The sequence below is a fragment of the Rhagoletis pomonella genome, unplaced genomic scaffold (genome assembly GCF_013731165.1).
Source record: "Rhagoletis pomonella isolate Grant_MI unplaced genomic scaffold, Rhpom_1.0 Rhpom_scaffold_00003, whole genome shotgun sequence".
In the NCBI taxonomy this organism is placed as follows: domain Eukaryota; kingdom Metazoa; phylum Arthropoda; class Insecta; order Diptera; family Tephritidae; genus Rhagoletis; species Rhagoletis pomonella.
In genome coordinates this window covers 17,421,613-17,428,079 of record NW_023458557.1, presented here as the reverse complement: position 1 = coordinate 17,428,079, position 6,467 = coordinate 17,421,613, and positions in this window count along the sequence as shown.

The following is a 6,467-nucleotide window of genomic DNA, read 5'->3' as shown; positions in this document are numbered from 1 at the left end:
GAAAAATTATAAAAAAAATTAAAAAGTTGTATATAAGAGCCACCCTACTGTTCAGCCACTTTCGTATACAATAGATAACAATAACTTGGAACCGCGATTTAGGGAGACAGAGGTGGCGCAATCAGCAGTACCGCTACTTTGTTCTTGGCGAATTTGACAGAATCAGCTGTTCGTGTGACGTCATTTTAGCAAACTGTTTGTATGTATGCAGAGATGTTTATATGTACCTAAATATGGCGACCTCCATGGTTTGACAGTTAACACTCTTTCTCTCCTCCATCTCTAATTATTCTTTCCTTTATCTACACTATTCGTTGCTATCTTGACGTCATCACCCGCAGGAATGCGCAATCTTGTATTCTACCATTCTTGACTTGGAACAGGTATACAATTTTGTGGACCTTGGTATCACAATGGATCCTAAACTTAATTTTAACCTTCACATTTATGTGATAGTGAACAAGGCTAAAGGTGTACATGCATTTGTGAAACGATGGTCAAAAGAATTTAGTGACCCTTATATCACTAAAACCCTGTTTACAACATTAGTTAGACCGATTCTGCAATACGGTTCGGTGGTTTGGAATCCAAGGTATCAAATTTACTCAGACAAGATAGAATCAATTCAAAAACAATTCCTAATTTTTGCTTTAAAAAATTTGCGGTGGGATTCTCTGTATAATCTTCCACCTTCTACGAGTCGCTTAAAACTTATTAACCTTCCTACAGTTGTCAGTCGCAGGGAAATGCTTGGTATAATTTTTATATCCGAGCGCACTTGTGCACAAGGGTATTATAACTTTGTTCACATAACGGTTGTTTGTAGCAGGCAAAACGAATCGAGATAGATATAGACAAATGTATACATAAATGATCAGGATGAAAAGAGAAATCGATTAAGCGGTGACTGCCTGTCCGTCCGTCCGCCCTGTCTGTGAACACGATAACTCGAGTAAAAATTGAGATATCTTAACGAAACTTGGTACGCAACTTTCTGGCGTAGGATCGATGGTATTTAAAATGGACAAAATCGGACAATAACCACGCCTACCTCCCATATAACGGTAATTTTCAGAAATACGAAAACTGCGATATTTTAGTAACTACTGAAGATTATTCACATTGATATTTACAACAATTTTTAGACGAAAAATAAGAATATTATAAATTTTTGGGGAATGGGTGTAGCCACGCCCACTTATGGTTACATGTGTATATCTTGGTAACCGCTGCACCGATTTCTTCGAAACTTAGCACAGTTATTGGCCTTGGTTCGGCATACCAAATGGCCGAAAATTTTTAAAATCGGACGATAAACACGCCCACATCCCATATAACGGTAATTTAGGGAAATACGAAACCTTCGATAAATCAGTAAATATTAAAGCTAATATTTTCAAAATTGATGCTTGCATCAATTCTTTACCAAGGAATACGTTTATGATAAAATTTTGGAAAATGGGCGTGGCACCGCCCACTTATGATCACATATATGTATCTCGGTAAACGTTCTACCAATTTGTACCAAACTCGGTATGGTTATTGTGCTTGCCACATAAAAGCAAAACGTTCCAAATTATTGAAATCGGACTGAAATTACGGCTTGTCATATAACGGTAAATTTTAAAAATGCTTGAAACTTCAATATTTCGAAATTTAAGGACGCTAATTTACTCAAAATTGATACACCCCGGCTTACCATGTAGCGGTAGCTTTCGGAAAGGTGAAAAACATATATTTATTTTTTCCACCGTGTATTTAATGCTCGGCTCCGCCCGAACTTAGACTTTCTTACTTGTTATGGTTAAATTACTGACAGGCTCAATTTCAAGTCCGTCTTTTCTGGCTGATGTTAGCTTTAATGTTCCCTCTCGTGTATCAAGACACTTTTGTCCACTATTTCTGAAAGCTTGTAAAACCAATTTTGAATTGCACCACCCACTCCGTTGCTTATGCCCGTATTTTGACTCTTATTCCAGCACGTTATATATGTATATCATATCCGCTTTTCAGCATTAAGAAATCGATACTCTCCTCTCTCAACAAATGAATTATTAACATAACATGATGGAAAAGTAGACACAATAGTGCCACTTTTGGCACTTTCATTCACAGAAGCACTTTCGGCACAATTCATTCCGTTTTGGCACAATCATAAATTATAGAAATTTATCATAACATGCCAGTAAATAACAAACAATCATTCATTACATTATAAATTCGAAATGAAAAAATTAAAATCACTTAAAAAATTAAAATAAGGGCCGTTATATGAAATTAATCAATGTAAAGAAGAAGAGTCAAAACGGGTAGAAACCTTATACTGCTATTATTTTGCACATACATAGGTATATACGTATGTAGCTTTCCCCTTCGTAATTGGAATATTGTGTTATTTTACTATGAATTTATATAAGGCTACGTTCACCAGATTCATTTAAGTGGAAATTAATTTTAATTAAATTTAAATCTGAATTAATTTTTTTTTTCAATTTCAAAAAGATTTGTATTTAAATGAGTTAAAATATAGCAGCTGATGTATAATATCTCTGAGTGAGGCTATTCTGATTTCATTTTTATTGAAGTGAAGAGTTTAGGTCACTTAAATTAAAATTAGAACGAAATTAAAATCGATTGGTGGAGCCAACAATTCGAAAATTAAAACAATTTGCACTTAAATTAATCTGGTGAAACGCAGCCTAACGCTGCGCGCATACTGCAACCGGCATCGCCCGAATTGTGCTCGGCCGATATCGGCTATATGCGGGCGATATGAATAAACACTTGTGATTATATGAGCGCTCTCACACATAAACCGATAACCGAACCGACATCGGCCGTTGACGTCCGTCAGTGACGATAAATTCAAACATGTTTGTTTTTCTCGTCCGATGTCAGGTAAAAAGTACCAAATGGACTGCGAAAAATTAAGTTATTGGGTGCAAAAACAAAACAATTACATATAAAATCATATGTTTAGAGTATGTCAATTAAAATGTATCAAAATATTTCACTGCTTACAAAATTGTAATGAAAACTAGATTTGTGTGTACAAATACGGCCGGCAAATAATCTGGTTAAGTGTGCGCAACATTTCGGACGGTCAAATTCTTCGGCCGAAATCGGATGCAATCTTCGCCTAGCGTAAGTCTATGAGAACCCAAAACCAAGTTTTTCTGAAAGTCTGGATTGTATAAATATTTGCATTTTAATCACTTTTAATCATTTGAAATGCTGCTCTGCGACCACCAAGTTCAAATTGAAAAAAACGCTAAAATCGCCACCTGAGAAAACTAAGAAATTACTTTTCTATATATAATCCAGACTTTTAGAAAACCTTCCCCAGCCGACTGCTGAACAGTGTAATTCATTTAGTTAATAATTATATTATTTCTTTGTACTTAATATTTCTGAAAATATATTGTTTTAAAAAAGGCTTAAAAGGAAGCAATTTTAACGTTGTGGTACTTTCATCTCATTATGGGCACAATTTTGGCAGTCCTTTAAGCACAATTTGAAAATTTGAAATTCCATCCCTGACTGCGCCCCTCGTGCGGATGGGCGGGAATGGAGGGTAAAACCGTTGGGATTATTATTATTATTATTAAAATGCGAAACACCCTCGACAAAAAAGATTCTCTAAAATCAACGGTAGTTTTAGAGACTTGAAGTTTGCTCCTTATTATGCTAAAATTTAATGAATAAAAAACTGCAAACCCAAAATTTTTCTAAGAAATGGAATTCAAAAGTTGAAAATTTTTTGGTATTTCTTTAATTTCGAGTTCTATATGGAATTGAAAAAACTGATTCTGCTGTTTTTTGCTGTTGAGTGAACTATATTTTTATAAAAAAATTTAAAAAAAGCTGGTATGCACATTAGGTCAAATGATTATTTTTTCTGTGCGAAATTAATAGCAGCTAAAATATAGCATTATTTTAATGTAAAAAGATGGAAACCGTTAAAAAAAGTGTAAAGTCAGTAAATAAAATGTAAAAACATGACTTGGCTGTCGTAAAACAGACTTTTTTATGTCCAAATGATGAGTATATGTGTTTAGGTAGTTCTCGAAAACATTATCCAAATAGCTTGGTTTTGAAACAAGTTATTTTCTTACCATACTCAACCCGGAGGGGGTTAAGCTACATAAATAAAATAAGTATGGTCATATGTACATAAATGGTTTCATCTAGGAATTAAAAAAATATATATATTTACTACATGTCTCGCAGATATGCCTTGAGGAGAGATTCCTAAAGCAGTTAGTCTTCACACTTCATTTTTACTTAAGAGTTTTCCCAAATTATCAACCGATATTATTTATATTCAGAATGCAAATGCTAACTTCCTGATAAGAATACGAATGTTTTTGAAACTAGTTTACGAAAAGAATGTTCAAAGCCCTATTCACCTTGAGCTACAAATTTCGAAATTGCAATCCGTAGATTCTCTCAAGGATTTGCCTTTTTGCGAAGGCTGCTCATCAATAGCACAGGTTTACAAAAAAAAAGCTTATGCATATTAAACCAAACCTATATATCCCTATGTTATTCGACACGCTGAACGCGAATCCGAAGTCCGTTAGTCTCCATCACGTCAGGTTCGTGGTCAGTTGAAGGTCAAGTAGGGAAAAATTCATTGAATAAACCTGAAAATTGATATACATAAGGTTTTACATTCGCTGAACCCGAATCCGAGATCCGTTGACCACCATAATGTCAGCTTCGAGGTCACTTGAAAGTCAAATAGGACATAAAATTTATTCAATAAAAATTAAAAAAAAAAAAGATTGTTTTTGTTGTCACTGAAACCGAGTATGGAGGTCCCTTGATTCCTCAAGGTCATCTGGAGGTCATGCCAAGGTCATCCCAAGGTCAAATTCCGATGAATTTTATTGAATTTTCAGGTTTATTCAATCAAGTTTTCCCTACTTGACCTTCAAATGACCACGAACCTGACGTGAATCGACGCGAGTGTCTTTGTAACATAGCTATGCTACAGGAGATGAAATGTAATCCAAATTGAGGCTGGTGTTTTTTTTGCTATCACATACTTCCATTTCCACTATTTATCACCATTAAAATGGACTATTTACCACCATTAAAATGCAATCAAATTTTGATAGCTGCTGTTGTTGTACAGCGCCACTTGCGGCCGGGTAAAATACTAAAATTTAGGCGAAAGGGAGGACAGAACCGCAATTTTTGGGGATAGCCAAAAATTCGGATAAAATGTTAGCTTTCGCATTTTAGCGATAACGAAAGTTAGAATCCGGCTGCTGGTCGCCACAGTTGGCTTTGATTTCTAAAACAACTTCATCAGTAAGAAGCGGGATAATAATTCCATAATTTTCGTTTTTGTTTGGTAAATAATTGCAAAAAAGGCGCGTTTTTTTCTTCTAAGAGTTTCATGAAACTTTCGCAAATATCAAGCAAACTACAAACATCTCGCCTTTTGTAATAGCATAATAGCCCAGAAAAAACTGTTTTTCTTGAAAACGGCTAAAAACGGCGGTTTAAGTAAATTTAAATCAACTCATTACATCCCAGTTTATCCATTTCTATTTCCATTTTGTTTGCCGAAATTTAACAAAATTGTAAAAGCTTACATTAATTCGTAAATGAAAATCAGAAAATTGTTGAGGTTATGCAAATAAGTCAGTTTGTTTTGCAAACAAATGGTAAAAAGTCACTTTTTTTAATTAGGACATAGGTTCTCACTTATATTTTTGTTTCCCACTAAAAATGTTCCTTGAATTATTCGAACTTTATAAAAAAAAATGCACTTTAAACTTAAGAAATAAACCGGTTGCGCAAACAACGTGTCAATAACGTTTTGAAAGTGTAACTTTGTTTGATTGCTGTATAACGGTGATTTTTATTTTACAAAAATAAAGTGAAGTTTCTGTTATTTTGGAGTATTCCCTATAGAATGTGTGAAGACCACAAGTCCATCACTAAGGGCCTCCACAATTTGAATTTCATTTTTATATACATATATATACTTATTGTTGAATTTTGATAATTATTATAAGTGAATATACATATTAAATGAATTGTTATTTATATACATACGTGAGATCGAAATACGTATGTACATATTTGTATTGAAATTTGAAGTACATATGTACATACGTACTTAGGTATCAACAAGTAAAAGGAAGTAAAGAAAATATTAGCAACAATGTTGTTAGGATAACTGTCTGCCTGCGTGCAGGACAGTATAAATAGAGCATCAAATGTAATTTGAAATCACTTCTGATAGAGTAGTCGTATACTCCAGTCGATCGTGAAAACGCAGATTGGAATGGCTAAGCAACGATTGTGAAGACTAAGTTGCTTAGTAGGTAGTTAAGGTATATGGTGTGACGTGAAAACGCTGCCAAAGCAATACGTTATATTGGTGTGACGTGAAAACGCTGCCAAGTAGTACTTATATGGTGTGACGTGGAAACGCCGCCAAGGAAATA